The following is a 19,298-nucleotide window of genomic DNA, read 5'->3' on the forward strand; positions in this document are numbered from 1 at the left end:
TGTGCATTAGCAGGAAAATGGATTTGATGTGGAGTAGCCGGGACTCAAATAAAGCATTCCAATATGGGATGTGTGTGTCCCAAGCTGCGATTTAAGCCATTGGGCCAAAAGCCCACTCCAGCCATACTATTTGAATACATAATTTCCAATATTTTTTTTAAGAATGGCAAGTTCTAGTTCATAACTCTTTAATAGTTGCCAAACACATAATGACAGCATCCAAAGACATCAGCAACACTAGTTAATGAAACATATTCACAATTTAGAACCCAAATGACACTGAACACAGCTTAGTCTTTCTTCAGTGACTTGGTTCCATGATTTTTCAGGGTGTTAGTGCAATGTCCTAACAGTTTCATTCTGATTATTATAACTAGTTATCATAGCATTCTTTTGGACAAAGTGTTATGAGAACTTGAGTTGGTCAATGGGTTTGGGTTTCACATGAACGCCTAAGTAAAAAATTAAGAACTTTATGGATTATCTAGCTACAAATATCACCTACCTCAGTTAGTTAAAAGGGCCATTTACACAGTAATAAAGGGCAAAAGTAAATTCATATTTTTAGTAACTTAAAAAGTTAAATTTCTCTATGAGAAAAAGCATTTAATTTACCATATATTCAACTTTTAAAAATTTATCTAAAGCATAATAACCTGGCTTATTAAAATCTAATACCACAAAACACATCGCCTCACCTGCTCCTGATCTTTCCCCAGCTCCCTGCTCTCTCTCAGCTCAAATCCAGCTTAGCTGCCAGATTCTGCAGCTGCCTTACAGATTGCACACGTTTTTTCTTTTCCAGACCACGTCTTCTGCCAGATGGGTAGATGTCCTATTTCTCACACGTGGATGTTCTCCTGATACTTCCTACTCATGGATCATACTTCCACTTCTGTTAACACAGCCAAATACTCGCCACCCTCTAAGGTCTAACGCCAAGCTCATTTCCTCTTCAAAGTCATCTCAATGCCACGTAACCTCTAGTTAATCCTCTCATTCATCACGTAACAGAGAGTGAGTAGAGAGCAGGTGTCCAGCATGGGCACAGGATGGAAGCCATAGCGCTGGCACCCAGCTGCGCATGCTGTCCGGCCTCCGTAATTATCTGGACTGCTACCTACCTGCTCAAAGACTGGCTGTTCCTGAAATGCCCCTGTAGAATTCCACATAGCTGGAACAGCCTGGGTACTGAAAGGCCTGGGTGATTGCAACACATCTATCTAAAGTTTATGGTAAGCAAATGAGGGGCAACCAGTCCTTGGACAAAAAGGAATATTTTCATGGGTGCCCAGCTGTTAGTAAACATTGGATAAATGTCCCTTTATGGGAAGGTGAGGCGACCACTAAGTTTGTAAGGAAGTGATTTAAGTGATTTTAAGGAATTCCAAGGAAGTGAGATGATAGTAGCATTGATTTATCTGCCGAAGAGACAGAGATGCTCTTTGAGTCAGGATCTGAGGGCCACACTCCTGAGGATTCTGAATGCTGGGGTTGACCAACACACAGAGCCATAAGCCAGTGGGGACAGCTGCCACCTTGGCAGCTCTGTCAAGAAGAAAAAGACTTTGCTGAGGGAGCTGAATTTCACCTGGCCAAGAGGAATTCCCTCGCCTGATTATACACCATTAGAGCAGACAAGCACTGGAAATGAGCCGATAGAGCGCCAGGGAGCCAGCAGCACCCAACAACAGAACACCAGGCAGCAGATTAGACAGAACGCGTGTGGGAGAGACAGAGGCAGACAGGGAGGACTGAAGGTGACCGAGGGAAAATGCTACAAGAACTGCCACCTTCAGGGGCCCTTCCTTCAAGGAGGCTCCGGCCAGCCATAGACAACAAGTGAGATCTTCCTACCGCCGCCATGGTCTAGCCCCAGCAAAGCCCATATCTTCTAGAACCAGCAACAGCGTGGATTTGTAGGACAGTATTCTAAATGCACAAGTAGGATGTGTTCCTAAAGCTGAGAATTTGAGTAGTCACTGAAATGTATCTTCCTCCAGAAGTTCTTTGAGGTTAGCTCGGGGAGGTGGGCAGGTCAGATGAAGCCTTTGTAGTTGATGTGCAGCTTACATGTAGCTTCGACACAGGCATTTCCCCCGTTTCCAATCATCCCATACGCTACAGCTCCTCTGAATGCCTAGGAAATTATCCTAAAACTTAAGGGCTTAAACCACTTGGCAACAGGAGACCTCAGCGCTGGGACCTGGAATTTTCTGAAGGCCTGCTTACTCCCATGTCTGGCGGCTGATGCCGGATGTTGGCCGAGACCCTCTCTGGAGGTTTTGGCTGCAACATTCACACACAGACTCTTCCTATGGTCTAGGCTTCCTTAAAAAATGGTGGTTGGGCTCCAAGGGCAAAGGTCATGCTCAAGAGAAATGAAGATTATCCCAAGAGAAAAAAATTCTGCTCTTCCCTTGAGCAAGCATTTGCGCAGCTGCTTAGACACTGGAGCAGTAGACTCCACTGCTTGATGGCGAGGGGAAGACTTCCAGGAACATACCAGGGTGGGCACAACTGCATGGCCATTTCTGGAATACAGTTTGCCACCATCTGATATCATTCCTAGGGAAAATACTACTTCAGCACTGAAATATTCCAACCCCAACAGCCACAGAGCAGAGCAGGTGAACAGCCGGGCCTGCAGAGCTCAGCACCAAGAGCTTGATCACACACCGGCCATTCACTTAAAATCTGTCTCAGCTTCCTTGTCTACAGAACGGTAAGCAAGGAAGAAAGTAAGCAAACGCTTACTTTGAAATGAGCTCAGAAGACTATCTGTCTCCTTATGTATTGGCTATCATCCTAACACCAGGGACACATCTCCTCCCATTCTGGCATTGGTTCTTGCTGGCTCCAAGGGGAGAGCGTGTGTGTGTGCGTGTGCATGTGCGTGTGTGTGTTTGGGGGGAGCACTACCTGATGTGGAAAATTAACAACCGCTCATCTTATTGAGCACCACTATGCCAAGTGGACTGGCAAACCCCTCATGTAGGTGCTAATATTATCCAGATAAGATAATGGTGACTTAGGTAAGTTGCTCAAAGCATTACTAGCAAGTCAGAGACAGGACTTGCCCCCAGATCAGTTTAACTAGACAGAAGGAGCCCGAGTCCCTGGATGACTGCATGGAGCACAGCCCTTCTTTCAAGCTTGATTTATGAGTGAAAAATGAAAAGTGCTGTATAACACCCTTGGGATATAGGGCTGCTTCTCACAGCACCGGGCCTGTCACCTACCCTAACTGGGAAGATGGGTGAGATATACGTAGGGAACATCAATGTAAGAATTCTTTTCCTAAGATGGTTGTTGTGTGCATCCAGCAGAGTTTGTGCATGAGTGAAACTCCTTCTCTAGATCAGTCCCTACCAGTCTCATTCATCTTCCAAAGTAGAGGAGAAATAGCCTTTAGCCCACTAGGCAGAGGGCTGGGTGTACCGACCTGGAATCTTTGACACTGATAAGAACAGACTGCTCCCAAATGAGGTCAACTGTTCACCAGCGGAAGAATGCCCTGGCTAAGGTTTGCCTCTGGTGAACAATCAAATGGTTCCCACATTGTTTGTCTCTTTGGTTTTCAATGAGCTTTTTTGTAAAGTAAGAATTCTGAGAGACTCAGTGGGCAGCATGGCTGTAAGGGCAGGGACCCTGGGTGCTACCACGCAGGGAGCCATGAGTAGGTACCCTGTAAGCCCTGTGATGGCAGGGACCTTGTCCATCCTGCTCCTCACAGCATCCCCCGAAGTCTCATCCAATCTCTGACTCGGAGTAGGTGCTCGGAATTTGCTGCGCACATGAAAAGACCAAATGTTTGAATACAAGAGCAAGAAGACTAAAGTCCAAGTCCAGAAAGCAACTTGAGTTCTCCATGCCAGTGGCACATGTCACTCCATGGAGACCCCCAAATGCCTAGAACAACCCTGTGGATGAGGTGGCCAGCTCGTAAGTGTTTGCTGATAGAGAGGTCATGGTGCACCTGAGATCCATGGGATGGCATGGGAAGGCCTAGGATGGCATAACCTCTGTGGGATGCTATTTCTGCATTTTTATGTCCAAGAATGTTGTAAATACAGCGTCACTTGAACATGGCTTTAGTTGCGTGACTCATAGGAGTGTCTGTGGGAGTCAGCTGAGTAGACAACCAGAGAACAGAGCACGCTTCTTGACATTTACCACGAAGGGACAGGGCTTGCATTCATAAAAAGACATGCAGGATTAGCTTTGAAAAAATCCACCCTTGCCTAGAGGTAATGTATAGCTTTTAGTTTTTCCTGCAGTCATGGGGACAGAATTGAGAAAATGCAGACCACTTCCTACCAAGATAGGCGAAAGATGGTATAGCTTTCAGACTCAAGATTTCTTTCCTGCCAATCAAACCTAGCCCCTCTGACTACTGTGCATTTGACATGAATGGAAACTATATTTTAAAGGGATGCCCTGTCTTTAAAGGCATTTATAGATATATGAAGGTACTTTTAAAAAGTTCATGGAAAATAAAATTAAAAGTCTATTTTTTGCAAGTGTCAAAATTTTTGGAGTTCATGCATAGTTTTTTCATAATAGCACCTTTCAACTTCTTGAAGACCTACATATATCTAAAAAAAAACACTAAAGTTCACCAGAGATAAAAAGAACAGACTGTTTTTCGTCTGGAGAACTGGCTCCAGGGAACTTAAATATTTATCATATAATTTTTATGTCAAAGTCTTAATGAGTTCTAACTTTCATGGCATCACTTCTGGAAACAATAAAAACACTACATTTTGGAACGCTATTTCTAGCAGGATTTCCATCACGGGGCACCATTTAAATAAAAACTGATTCCATACAGAATAATGGCACATTCCTTTTTTTTTTTTTTGACAGGCAGAGTGGACAGTGAGAGAGAGAGAGACAGAGAGAAAGGTCTTCCTTTGCTGTTGGTTCACCCTCCAATGGCCGCCGCGGCCGGCATGCTGCGGCTGGCGCACCGCACTGATCTAATGGCAGGAGCCAGGAGCCAGGTGCTTCTCCTGGTCTCCCATGGGGTGCAGGGCCCAAGCACCTGGGCCATCCTCCACTGCACTCCCTGGCCACAGCAGAGAGCTGGCCTGGAAGAGGGGCAACTGGGACAGAATCCGGTGCCCCGACCGGGACTAGAACCCGGTGTGCCGGCACTGCTAGGTGGAGGATTAGCCTAGTGAGCCACGGTGCCGGCACATTCCTTTCTTTCTGAACTCAACATTTCAAACACCTGCCATGGAGAAGCGAACAGCAGAGCCTGGAGTTGAAGAGTTTAGACTTTCCCCAGGTTTCTTTATCAAGTTGCCACCAAGACTCAAAGCCCCCAAAGCACGCGTTCTTTTCCAATCCAGAAAACAAGACACGTTGGAGAAAATCCTCTTTGTAACTCCCTGGAGAAGGCAGGAAGATGAATGGGTAAGCTCCTGTTTCTCATGCCAGAGATTTGGACCGAGTGTACAGAAGAGCTTGTGAAAACCGTCAGAGTTCCCGTTCTCTTATGCTGAGCCACTGGGTGCTGATGTGATACAACGGAGGGCTTCTATCATTTCAAAGGCAGGGCTGTGCTGGCAGCCAACCAACTGCAAAGTTGCCCCATAGATTCGAGGGGAAAACTGGGCGGTACGCACTGACAGTAAGTCACACTAAACAATAATATGAGTGGTAACACCTCCTGTATTGGTGTTCAACAAAAAATATTAAGAATTGGAAAAGCAGAGAGACAGAAGGATAGAGCGACACGGAAAGCTATCTTCCATCCACTGGTTCACTTCCTAAATACCTACAACAGCGAGGACCCGGCTAGGCTGAAATCAGGAACCTGCAACTCAGTCTGAATCTCCCATGTGGGTGGCAGAAAGCGCGGCTGCTCCAGTCGCCATCTGCTGCCTCCCAGGGTGTGTGTGAGCAGGAGGCTAGAATCGGAAGAGGAGCCTAACAGGCACTCTGATATGGCATGAGCAGGTCCCCAGTGCCAAATGGCCACCCCAAAGAACATTCTTGAGCGATGCAAAGTAATTGTACATATTGATGAGGCACAGTGTAGTGTTTGGATTCACATGCATGATTTGCTTACACTGGGTAACGATCAAATCAGAGTCACATATCCCATGAAGCTTTTACCATTTTTAAATGGCGAGTACATTCAGAGTCTTCTCTCCTAGCTATTTTGACATATTTGTCTTAAATATGGGATGAAGTTAATATAGTTCTGGATTCCGATGACTTGGGACCCACCTCCGTTTCCCACTTGAGTCTGAATGGGTCCCATCCTGGAGAGCTCTGGAAGACACAGCCTCGGCACCCCGAGTAACTGACATGAACACTACAGCACACCCGTTCACACGTATATGCGCTTTACGTTGAGCTGCAAAGTCACACAGCTCTCGGATGCTTGCTTCAAATGCTGTGAGCACACCAACAGCAGTCCTCAGGCAGAGCTCATGTAACACCCACAGTCCTCATCTAAGTCCTATCGGTTTATCTTCTCTGAGTGGATAAAAGTCCCTTTGTAAGCAGCCATTGTCTTCTTTCTGGAGTCCCCGGTTCTAACTTGCATAACTTGCATTGATACTTTGTGTTCTCCTATTAACTCCTATGTAGCCACCTGAGTTTCTCCCAGTTCACACAAGACCACTTAGGAACCCCAAGGAGGAGAAAGACAGACAGTTACAGGCTGGCAGTTGCATGGATTTCGAGAACACTGTGCAGTTCGCACATTCAGAGAAGGCAATCAGAGGCGCTGGAACTGAACCTGGCCATGAGGTGACGGAGTTTATCCACTACGGTTTACGACCTTTGGGCATCAGCTTTCATTTCAGGGTTTAGAGTTCAAGAGGGCCCAGGGAACCTGGGTGGGGAAAATATTAATTCTTCAGTTTCACTAACCTCAGGCTGAAGCATACTATTTCCCTCAATTAAAATGTAGCCACAAACCACAACACCTGTGATGATACTGCTGCTGAGAGAAATCAGATTTTCACCTTACATCACCATGTGGTGGATATCTCGAGTATCTTTTATGCTCATCACTACCTCAAATGTATGGTAGTTAAGTATTATACTTGCTGCTAGTTTCTATTATTCAATAATATATTATTAATAAAGCACACAGCACTTTTTTTTAAAAAAAATGGCTAATATAGTTCAGTAAAAAGTGGTCTCTTTTGTAACCCTGTACACTTTATTTTGCAAATTCAAAAACAACTTTCTCAGAAGAGCCGACAGGGTTTTCCAGGCCGCCAAAGTGGTCCATGGCACCAAAAAGGTTAAGAATCCCTGAAACTATACACACAGCATTTAATAATGCAGCAGCCAGGTTTCTAGAGGAAATCATTCCTTGCCAGCATGTCTTGAAGCTGAAACAAACTTGACCTTGAAACCAACAGACTCTTCATTGTAAATACATGATGCTGATGAAAGTCATTTTTTTTAAAAAAATATTTTTCTATAAGAAAAACCTGCACATTCTAGAACATCTCTGCTTTCCTGGCATAGGCTGTTTTCTTTAATGATAAACTTCATCACCAAGATTTTGCCATCAACACTTAATTGTTCTATTACATTCTATTACATTACAGCGTATTACAAGGGCCTTTAATACAATCATTGTATACATTGAATTTTCGATATCACAGGGGGAGCACCAGGAAGATCTTTGCTACCTGAACAAACTATAATGAAAATTTCATATTTTGAGCAATGGAAATAAACATCAAAGTGTTAGTCCATCAAAGAGTGTGCTTTTTAAATCACAACAGTACCAGTCCCATCGAGGTTCGATTGAAATATTACAGACAAGTTAGCATATTTCTAGGGTTGTTAAGAGTATGGTCCCTGGGTTGTCATAATTACAAATCAATTAAACAATGAGATGATGTGTCCATGGAGGTGCCTCGGATATAAGCACGTTAGGTTTTTTGGAAAATCCTCCACGGAGGCTTTGATCAAAAATAAATCAAATCCAGCCAGTGAAATGAATATGTACTCATTGACAGCTATTGATAAGTTATCAATAAGTTACTGACTCATCACTGCAACTACTGCTTGAAATTCTCACCTTTGAGAATAAAGCAGATGTTAAATCAGAATTCTGAAACTAACAAAGAACCTAAAAATTAAAACTTTACATGCTTGCATGAAATTGACATGTAACTTGCATACCATAAATACATACGCTTCACATACATAGTTAAAGCATTTTTCCTTCTCTTTAAAATACTAGCTGTAGTACATGTGGTGCTCTAGAATTTGTCCTTTTTTTTTTTTCCTGTTACATTTGTAAGATTTGGAAGCCTGGTTATAAATCTAGGCTTCAATTAACTTAGATTTTCTTTGAACTTCAAGTTACAAAACAATCTAACTTGTATGCAATAAGATCCAAATTGCTAGACTTGGAAAGGAAATGAACCACAACATTGCAAATAGAACGATTTGTAGTCTATAGTGTTACAGAAATCAAGAGAGAGACATTCTTATTAACCACACTTAAAGTAGTCACTAAAGATCTGGGCACATTTTTAGTGACAATTTAGATCTGTACTTGAGTTAAAGCAGACCTTGTATAGATGATACGTTTAGTTTTAGGGGTATGGCTTTGCTGTCTAGGTGATTATTTTATATAAAAAAATAAAACCCAACGTGCATGCCTCCTTAGTAAAGACAGCCCAATGCCATTGTCTTCACAGCTGAATTTTCAGGGCAGGACTCTCGAAAATGTGCACTTTGCTCTCACACCCAAAAAGCAACTGAATGCACCCATGTCCAGCTTCCACCCCAACTTCCTTGGCATTTTCCAGACCCTTTCACTCTAAACAGGAAGCTGTTGACAGTTTTCCCTGGCTTTTTGAAAATACCAAAAGCCTAATTTACAAGGAAAATCCCAACTTTCAAAGTCTAATCTTCTTTCTCTATTGTTCCTGTGGTTGTGAATGCTGCAAACAAGAGAGAAACCAAATTCCAAACTGTTCTGAGCTGATTCAGAATGGAGTAGCAATTGCAAAAAGGAAAAGTTAGCAACACATTGCAAAGCCATGCCGGAGTTTTTAAACCCAAAACAATACTGAAGGGTGGATTCCTGGAATTCAGAGGAGAATAACCGGCTCAAGCTGCAAAATCCGCATCTCTAAATAACGTTAGTTAGCAGGTGTGGGGCAAGAAAGGCGATTGCATTTTAACCTACTTCACAGAACACAAACGCGAATGTAACCAAATTCCAGAGACTCCACACGAAATTCACAACTGGAAGCTGCTTCACATTCTTCCCCCTAGCACAAGAACTGTTCCCGGAGTCAAAATGCAGCGGTCAGAGAGAAGGCAAAGCCAGAAGGAGCTACGGATAACCTGACTAGGGTCTGTCCAGGGAGCGAATTACCTCACAGGGAAGAAGCGCGGGGTTTAGCACTCCATGCTCCCGCAGCCCTGGGAAGCAGCAGCGGCAGCGGCAGCGGCAGCGGGAGCCCCGTGTCCAGCATCCAGCAGATTCTCACAAGCCTGTGGCTGTGCGTTCTCAGCCACACAGACTCTGCCTCCAGCTGACGTCAAAGTCTCTGTCACATGGCCAGATGAAAGCCAAGAGAGCATTGGTTGTCGTAGCAACCACAGACGGCTCTGAAATTATTTCAATAGGTCATCTGTCACTGTGGGGTGTGTGTGTGTGTGTGTGCGCGCGCGCGCGCGTGCAAAGACTGCACAGCCATCACGGACAGCTCCCTGACAAGTTCATCCCCCGAAGCCCTGAGTCAGAAGTGCCTCTAACTGTCCCCTCGCAGGCTGTGCTGTGTTTCCTTGCTGGCTGCTTGCAGGAAAAAACGCACGCCACGCTGAAGTTCTCAGTGGCCTCACAATCGCCTGCATGCAGCACGCGGGTGTGTCTCTCAGGCACAAAAGGGAAGAAACTCGGTCATCCTGAAGGTTGTTTTCTGAGCGAATGAAATGTACCATAAACAAATGCATATAAACAGAAGCTCCAGGGGAATTAAAAGATATTTTAAACATAGTATGAGGACCCACATCAACATATTAACACCGAACTAGTGACAAAGAGAAAAGGAGAAACTCAGTGAGGAGTGGCCCAGGTGAGAGAGTTGAAATGTTCGTGACACCAGAGCATTCAGGATTCTGGAGTTGCAACATCTCTATGCAATAGTGCTAACCCAAAGGGTTGCAAAATAGCAGTATTTGAAAATCCTCTTGTGATGAAGCTGAAAACTTTGTGCTAAATGTTCCCCTCCTAACTGCTCCCCTCCGCACTCCCCTCCTGGGGCAGGACACTGAGCACAGGGGTGAGGGGGCGCCACCTCCAAGTTCTGGGAGACCCCAGAGCAGCAGAATGGATGCGCAGCTTTCTAGCGCTATCTTCCTGTAAGGCCACCCCTGGCTAACTTTTAAGTCTACACACGTGCTATGTCCAAGTTAAAGCTCCTTACTGAACAGGAAGCCAATCAAACAAAATTCAATGAGACCCAGAGGAAGGCCCACTGAAAAAGCCATTCAAAAAAATGTACATCCATTCAAAGGACCAAGGGGTTAAAAGAGAAGACACTGCATTCAAAACTCTCAGGACCCCTCCATGTTACGCCTATCAGGACTTCTATTCCAGCTTCTTAAAGAGCGGCTCTGGGGCTGCGACAACATTTAAGTGGGAACTAAGCCAGCTGGGCAGACTACCTTTGTGTCACTCTAAAAGAATGATTTTTTTTCTTTAATAATCAGACTAAGGACCACATTGCTTGGTCATACAATCTTCCAATCCCATACTCCTCTTTGATTTCCTTGTATCTCAGCCCTGACTGGGAGAAAAAGATTTTTATTTGAATTTTTTTTTTTTGCTTGATGTTATTTGTGTAGTACTGCAAAAGTGAAATCAAAGTATAAAGAACTGTCTCCCCCTTTACTTTCAGATTCATGATCATTGGGAAGTGATCTGTTGGCACGTGGGCATTGGAACCCCATGTCTGCCTATATAGGCCAGGATGTCTGCCAAGGTCTCACTGCAGCCTAGACATGATTCATCAGCTTGCAGTTTGTTCAGTTATACTTCCGGGTTTCTGATCAGAAGTGTGCTTTCTCATAACGGGGGGTAGACAGGAGTGCCGAGGAAGCAGATCCTTCCAGAGTTCAGGGCTCCAATTTCTCTGGGTTGCCTCGTTTACCTCTCTACCACTCTGGATCCACACCTTCCCACAGCTAGCGGTCCCCTCTCCTGCAGCTTTAGCTCCGAGAGTAAGAGCGCAGTGCCAGGCTCTGCCGACAGGGGACGTCCTCCCAAACAAAGTTCTTATTTCTAAAAAGTTCCCTAAAATTTAAGACTTTAAGTTGATTTTTTTCAAAATCAGGAAAAGAATATATTTTCACTTGAATTTTAAAGTTAAGTTTAAGATAAGCATTACTCTACTATATACTGACTTGGGCTTAATCTCATTATTAGTGAAAATAAATAGACACGTGACCTTCAAAATCAAAAGTGGGTGCAGGCAGCCTCTTTATCGGCAGCATGCTTCCATCCTGCCATCACTCATTGCCCTTAACAAACTACCTCAGTTTACAGACCCCTGGGACAGCTAAGGAAGCAACCAGTCTCCTGCAGAGCTGAAAGCATGATGGTGCTGTGGTATGTGGGTAAAGCTGCTGCCTGCAGTGCTGGCATCCCATATGGGCACTGGTTCGAGTCCCAGCTGCTCCACTTCCAATCCAGCTCTCTGCTATGGCCTGGGAAAGCAGCAGAGGATGGCCCAAGTCCTTGGGCCTCTGTGCCCACATGGGAGACCCAGAACTCTGCTTTTCAAATAATTAAAAAAAAAAAAAAAAGGCAAGCATGATGCGGTTCTTTGGGGCTCAGGTTTCTACCAATTTGGTTAATTAATCCACATGCAGCTGAAAGTATCCTAGGAAGTACATATAAGGGCCTTTTCCAGCCTCAGCCTCCCATATTAAAGATATGTGGGGGCAGGTGTTTGACACAGAGGTTAACCCCTACAAGGGACTCCCACATGCATATTAGAGTGCCTGGGTTTGAGTCCCACCTCCACACTCGACTCCAGTTTCCTGTTAATGCACAGTCAGAGGTGACAGGTGATATCTTAAGTGTTTGGGTCCCTGCCATCCACATGGGAGACTGGAATTGAGTTCTGGGCTCTTGGTTTCAGCCTGGCTTACTGCTGGCTGTTTCAGATATTGGGGAATAAGCAAGATGCAAGATTGATTCATACTCTCTCTCTCTCCCTACCCCCTCTTCAGATAAATAAAAATAGGATGGGCATTGTTGTGCAGAAAGTTAAATTGCCACTTGTGACACTACATCCTATAGTGGAGTGCTGGTTCCAGTTCCAGCTACTCCGAGCTTCTGATTCAACTTCCGTCTAATGCACCTAGGAGATAGCAGATGATGGCCCAAGTACTTGGGCCCTACTACCCACGTGGGAGACTCAGATGGAGTCCCTGGACCTGGCTTCAGTTTGGCCCAGCCCCGGCTGTCGCAGGCATTTTGTGGTTGAACCAATGGATGGAAGATCTCTTTCTCTCCTCTTTCCTTCCTCTCTCTCCCCCCAACTCTGTCACTGCCCTTCAAATAAAATAAGTCATTAAATAAATATAAATAAAGTTGAACAAGGGAATATCATTTTATGAGAGATCTTCAAAAAGTTTATGAAAATGCATATTATGAAAAAATGCATAACAAAACTGCAGAATTTTTTTTTAAATCTTGCACCAACTTATCTTTTAATTATATTTTCCACAAACTGTTTGAAATACCTTCACATTTTCTAAATGACAGTTTCTTTTTGAGGTCAAGATGACTAAATTTATTTATTTATTTATTTATTTATTTATTTATTTTTATTTTTTGACAGGCAGAGTGGACAGTGAGAGAGAGAGACAGAGAGAAAGGTCTTCCTTTGCCGTTGGTTCACCCTCCAATGGCCGCCGCGGCCGGCGCGCTGCGGCCGGCGCACCGCGCTGATCCGATGGCAGGAGCCAGGAGCCAGGTGCTTTTCCTGGTCTCCCATGGGGTGCAGGGCCCAAGCACCTGGGCCATCCTCCACTGCACTCCCGGGCCACAGCAGAGGGCTGGCCTGGAAGAGGGGCAACCGGGACAGAATCCGGCGCCCCAACCGGGACTAGAACCCGGTGTGCCGGCGCCGCTAGGCGGAGGATTAGCCTAGTGAGCCGCGGCGCCGGCCCGAAGATGACTAAATTTAAAAATATCCATTCAAGCGAGTTCTGCACTTAAGTTATGTCGAGAATACCTGCTACTAGTTTGACCACTTGGCCAGAAATATCTGGTAAATGCCACTCAACAAGCAGTGGCTCCCACACCTGAACCAGCAGGTATTTAGGGCCATGAGGACACAATTCTAATTAGACTTTTTTTTTCCCCAATACTTCTAGGTAGAGACATTGGTGTATCCCATGTCTTAACACTAGTAGAAAGGCCATGGACCTACTGTTTGGAGTTAATGAATTCAAAACTCATCTCTTTCATAGCACCTTGGACAAGTTATGTAAGTCTGCTGGGCTGCAGTGCCTACAAGCTAAGGTTGTTGTGAGGATTATGAAGTTAATGTATCATCAAATTCTGACACTGTGCCACAGGGTGGAGGCCTCCCATTATGCCATTTCTTGTTTATCTGGGCCGACTCTGGCACATCTAATGAAGACCTCTAGGAAAAGGATGGAATCTTACTCAACTCTAAGGTCTACATCAGCCCAGGGCTCAGAACATCAATGCTCACTCTAGCTTTGGCCTAAGGTCCAAAAGGACAGCAAGAAAAAAAAAAAAAAAACCTAACCAGAAAGGTTTGAATCAAGGAAAATGGGCAAAGTACAATAGAGAGAACAAGCTGGATACAACTGTGCCCAAATCCCTACAGTCTTAACTGAGGCACATATTTCAACCTCACAGTTGTGGGTGACTTCCTTCCCCACTATGATGGAGAAGAATGATTTCAAACTGACATTCTCACGGAGATTTTTTAAAAAGCGTAGGAAGAGTAGCAAAAGCAGCAATAATTTTAAGTGTCAAGATCTCAGGTAAAAGAAAAACACATGGAGTATATTAGTCCATTTGGGCTGCTGAATGGGGGAGCTTGTAAACAATGCTGCTCATCTCCTGCAGTTCTGGGGGGTGGGGGTGAGAAGTCCAAGATCAAGGTCCCAGTGGACTTGATGTCTGGTGAGGTCCTGTCTCTTAGTTCATAAATGGCACCTGTTTCTATGTCCCTACATGGTGGGAGGGAAAATGCAGCTCTCGGGGGTCTCAATTTTATTTATTATTTACCTATGTAAAAGGCAGATAAAGACAGAAACAGAGAGACATGAACCTCTAAGGGGTATCTTAACTGCTGCACCAATCACCTTCCATGGGGCTTCTTTACAAGGGAACTCATCTCAAAAGACCTGCTTTCTAAGCCCATCACTTTGGGGGTTAGGGTTTTAAACATATGAATGTGGGGAAGCCACAGATATTTTGGTCCATAGCATTGAGTGGATCCCAACATTCTCATTATCTGCTGCCTTATTTAAAATCATTGCATGACTCTTAAGTAATGTGGAACCTCTAGCATCCTCCCAGACTGGAGAGACAGAAATTGGAGAACAAATCTCTGGAAGAGTCCAGGATGTATAGGACTGAAGATTCTGGTTAAAAACAAAAACAGAGATGAGATTCAGTACTCTGCACTGTTTCCCCTTAAATAATTTGCCAATTCCTAAAAGACATCCGAGAAAAAGATGAGAAATGAGGCACAGAAGTGTAGGAAGGAGGCTAAAATCATTCATGTGAAGTTCAGAATCCTGCAGTTCTGGGGAATCAAAACTCAGAGCTCAGAGTCCTCCAAGGAACTGCAGCCTGGAAAACACACATAGCTTCCAGATCTTGTAACCAGAAGGTGAAGTCCAAGAAATAATGGGAAATAGGAAATAGATGAGCCCTCATAAAAGCCAGCACCCATCCTAGAATTATTACAACCCCTAATTGGATCAAGGTAATTTGCCCTTATTCTAACTATCTTCCAGAGAAAAATTAGCTCCACGTAAAGGAAGATGACATCATCCAGAGCCTCTAAAATGTTCCATGCACCATTTCCAATTCATTCCAAAATCACTGAGCTTGCCAGAAGCTAGGCCTAACTGATCAAATCCTATCAGGAACAAAGAGGCAATAGAGACACATATAATGGTTATTAATCTTCTATGGTTATCAGACAGGGACTTAACAAGAACCATAATGTATATGTCCAAGGAAATATTTGGTGATGAGTTCTACACACAAAAAATGTCAAAGAGGAACATACTGAAACTAAAGAACTGAAACATACAACTCCAAGTAAGGACACAATAGATGGGTTTAGAGGATAGGAGACATACCAAAAGAGAAAGTTAATAAAAAGCAAGCTAGATCACAAGACAATATCTAGACTGAAGCATAAGAAAAAATGAAAAATACATAGTATAAGAAACATATGAGATATGATGAAAAGTCTGTATTTAGAAGAGAGGAAAGACAATTAAGCAGATATAATATATGAAGAAAATTGACCCAAAAAATCCAAAACAAGAGATTTAAGAATCCCTATATACTCCAAATAGGATAATTACAAAGAAAATCACACACAGGCACAATACAACCAGTTTGCTGAAAGCTAAACACAGAGACAGAATCATAAAACCAGCAAGACAAAACACATCACAGCAAAAGGCCTCTCCGCAGAAACATTAAATCCAGAAGACAACGGAAAACTACACTGGGAAATGATGGAAGACAACAAGTGCTGACTTAGAAACTCTACAGACAGAAAAAATATCCTTTAGAAATGAAGGTGGAGGAGCCTCTGTTCCCAAGCAGGGCTTTGGAGACCTGCAAGGCTGTTACCCATAATAATTCTGAAAGTCAAACACACGTGCCTTTGGAGTCCCAGAAGGAGAGGATATATAGAGTAGCGCTATTTGAAGATACAATGACTGAAATTTTCTAAATCTTGCAAGGGGGGAAAAACACACTACAGAGTCAAGAAGCTGAGAAAACCAGACAGGGGCCACCTGGGCACTTTTATCTGGACTCATGGTAACAAACTTCTGAAAACACTGAAAGCAGCTAGAGAACAGCACCTTATCTATATGGAAAAGCAACTGAGTGACGGGCGCATTTCTCATCGGAAACCAAGGAGGCCATAAGGAAAGTGGCATATTTCCAAGTGACTACTGTCAAACCAGAATCCTGTACCCATCAAACATATTCTTCAGGAATGAAGAATAAATCAGTTCAATCAAGGTTATGATCAAAAGGAAAATAAAGACTTTTGTCATTACCAATGAATTTGTCTTCCATAGGAAGATGGATGAAGGCAGCTTTCTCAGCAGAAAGAAGCTGTTAGAAAGGAATCATTGACTACTGTGAAGGAAAAGAGCACAGCAAGTAAACACATGGGTAGGGGAACTAGATTTGCTCCTCCTACATTGCGTAAATTAAATGTGACATGTGACCTCAAAGTTATAACACTGCCTGATGTCATTCTAAATGTATGTAGAAGGACTGTTTAAGATAATTATATAAAGGGACCTAAAGGGAGGAAAAGTTCCTAGATCTCACTCAACTTGGTAAAATGTTTTGTCTTAAAAAAAGATTTATCCATTTATTTTAAAGTCAGAGTTACACAGAGAGAAGAGAGGCAGAGAGAGAGAGAGAGAGAGGTCTTCCCTCCGATGGTTCACTCCCCAGTTGGCTGTAACGGCTAGAGCTGCGCTGATCCAAAGCCAGGAGCCAGGAGCTTCTTCTAGGCCACCACGCAGGCACAGGGGCCCAAGGACTTGGACCATCTTCTACTGCCTTCCCAGGCCACAGCAGAGAGCTGGATTGGAAGAGGAGCCGCCAGGACTAGAACTGGCACCCACATGGGATGCTGGCGCTTCAGGCCAGGGGGTTAACCTGCTGTGCCACAGTGCTGGCCCCAGGTAAAATGTTGACACAAGTAGATTGTGATTATTTGTTCATTTTACTTGAAAGGTGGGGGGTGGGGAGAAAGAGATAAAAGAAAAAAGAAAAGAATGGAGACTGAGATCTTCCATTGGCTAGTTCACTCCCCAGATGCCGACAGCAGCCAAGGCTGGAGCAGGCTGAAGCTAGGAGTCTAGAATTCCATTCAGTTTTCCCACATGGGTGGCAGTGATAAAAAGAACCTGGGTCATCATCTGCTGCCTTCCCACAGACATTAGCCTGAAGCTGCAGCAGAGGTGGGATAGCTGGGACTCGAACCGAGAACTCTGAGAGGTGATGTCGGCATCCCAGCTGCTGACTTCACCGCTGTGCCTCATGCCTGCCCCTGTGCTAAGTGATGTATCTGTAATGTACTACCCGCAGCAACCAATGAAACACTGTATTATGAAGCACACTCAAAAGTACTGCAGATAAATAAAAACGAAACCTAAAAATGTCAGTAACAAAGAGAAAGGCAAAAACAGATATGAAAAGCAGGATAGAGGAAAAAATGGCAACCTTAAGTGCTGTGATATTACTAAGAACATTAAAGGAAAATGGTCTAAAATATCATTTAAAAGACAGATTGGCACATGAATTTTTTTTATAAAAATGAACCAGTAACATATGGTCCACAGAAAACACACTTCAAATATAATTACTGAAACAGGATAAAAATATAACTATTTTCAAAGCAAAGCAGTAGTGGCTTTATAAATAACAACAAAATACACATCAGAGAAACAAAAGTGGGGCCAGTGTTATGGTACAGCGGTTAATGCCCTGGCCTGAAGTGCCGGCATCCCATGTGGGCGCTGGTTCTAGTCCCGGCCGCTCCACTTCCGATCCAGCTCTGTGCTATGGCCTGGGAAAGCAGTGGAAGATGGCCCAAGTCCTTGGGTCCCTGCACCCACATGGAAGACCTGGAAGAATCTCCCAGCTTCGGATCGGCATAGCTCCGGCTGTTGTGGCCATCTGGGGAGTGAACAAGTGGATGGAACCCCCCCCCCCACCTCTCTAACTCTTTCAAATCAATAAAATAAATTTTAAAAAAAAGCACCAGAAACATGAACAGTACATGATAAGAGGTTCAGTCCACCATGAAGACGTAGTAAGTCTACATGTGAATGCAGCAAACAGCACCACTGGAAAACATTTGAAGCAACAACCAATAGATGTGAAAAAAGAAACAGACAAGTCCACAATTATAGTTGGAGACTTTAACACCTCTCTCCGATTCATGGAACAAACAGACAGGAACACATCAACACAGGCAACACATCATGTAACAGGATCTAGCGGAAATACTTACAGAACATTCCACCTACACATTCTTTTCAAGCCTTCTTCAGTGGGACTACATTTTGAGCCCTAGAGCTAACCTTAACACATTGAAAAGAATTGAAAGGATTCTCTGATCACAATAGGATCAAATTCAAAATCTTCCAATCCTTGGAAACTAAAAATCATACTTCCAAAATAATGACAAACAGAAAGCCTTAAGGAAAATAAATTTTAAAAACTTAACTGAATGAAATAAAAACATAACATGTTGAACTTAGACATACTGAAAATAAAATTTATAGCACCCAAAGCATACATTAGAAAAGAAAAATCTCAAATCAATAGTCTATGCTCCGATCTCAAGAAGAATAAAGAAAATCAAAGGCAGAAGGAGAGAAACAATATAGAAATCAGTGAAATTGGAAACAGAGGGAAAAAAATCAACGAGAGCAAGAACTTGATCTTTGAAAAAAAATGATAAACTTGACAAATCTCTATCAAGCCTAAGAAAGAATAAAAAGGATAAAAATACATGACTAATATCAGAAATGAATCAGGTTATCACTACAGAACCCTGATTATCAAGATAATAAGCAGGGGTTGGCGCTGTGGTGTAGCAGGTAAGGCCGCTGACTGCAGTGCCAGTTCAGGTCTCAGCTGCTCCACTTCTGATCCAGCTCTCTGCTATGGCCTGGGAAAGCAGCAGAGGACGGCCCAAGTGCTTGGATCCCTGCACCCTCATGGGAGACCTGGAGGAAGCTCCTGGCTCCTGGCTCCAGATTGGCCCAGCTCTGGCTGTTGTGGCCATTTGGGGAGTGAACCAGCTGATGGAATCTCTCTGCCTCTGCCTCTCTGTAACTCTACCTTTCAAATAAATAAATCAAAAAAAAAAAAAAAAAAAGATAAAGAGGTGCTGGCATTCGTCCGAGCAATGAAGATGCCTGTCGGGATGGCCATGTTCCACGTAGTGTCAGGGTTCAGTTTCCAGCTCTAACTCCTGATTCTAGCTTCTTGCTAATGCCGACTGAGAAGCAGCAGT

General features: G+C 43.8%; 1 protein-coding gene across 5 annotated transcripts in view; it reads right to left on the reverse strand.

Annotated features, from left to right (window-relative positions):
* NCALD (neurocalcin delta) overlaps positions 1 to 19,298 on the reverse strand; it is a 432,942-nt gene that overhangs the window by 87,018 nt on the left and 326,626 nt on the right. Inside the window, exon 1 of one of the 5 annotated variants that reach the window (XM_051843967.2) lies at positions 9,377 to 9,573. The exons of 3 other annotated variants lie outside the window; for them this stretch is intronic. The gene's annotated coding sequence lies outside the window, so the exon portion shown is untranslated. Of the gene's footprint in view, positions 1 to 9,376; positions 9,574 to 19,298 lie in introns of those variants that run through there. One more of the 5 variants, XM_008255799.4, reaches the window with a different exon arrangement.

Source organism: Oryctolagus cuniculus, chromosome 6 (assembly GCF_964237555.1).
Source record: "Oryctolagus cuniculus chromosome 6, mOryCun1.1, whole genome shotgun sequence".
NCBI classification, from domain to species: domain Eukaryota; kingdom Metazoa; phylum Chordata; class Mammalia; order Lagomorpha; family Leporidae; genus Oryctolagus; species Oryctolagus cuniculus.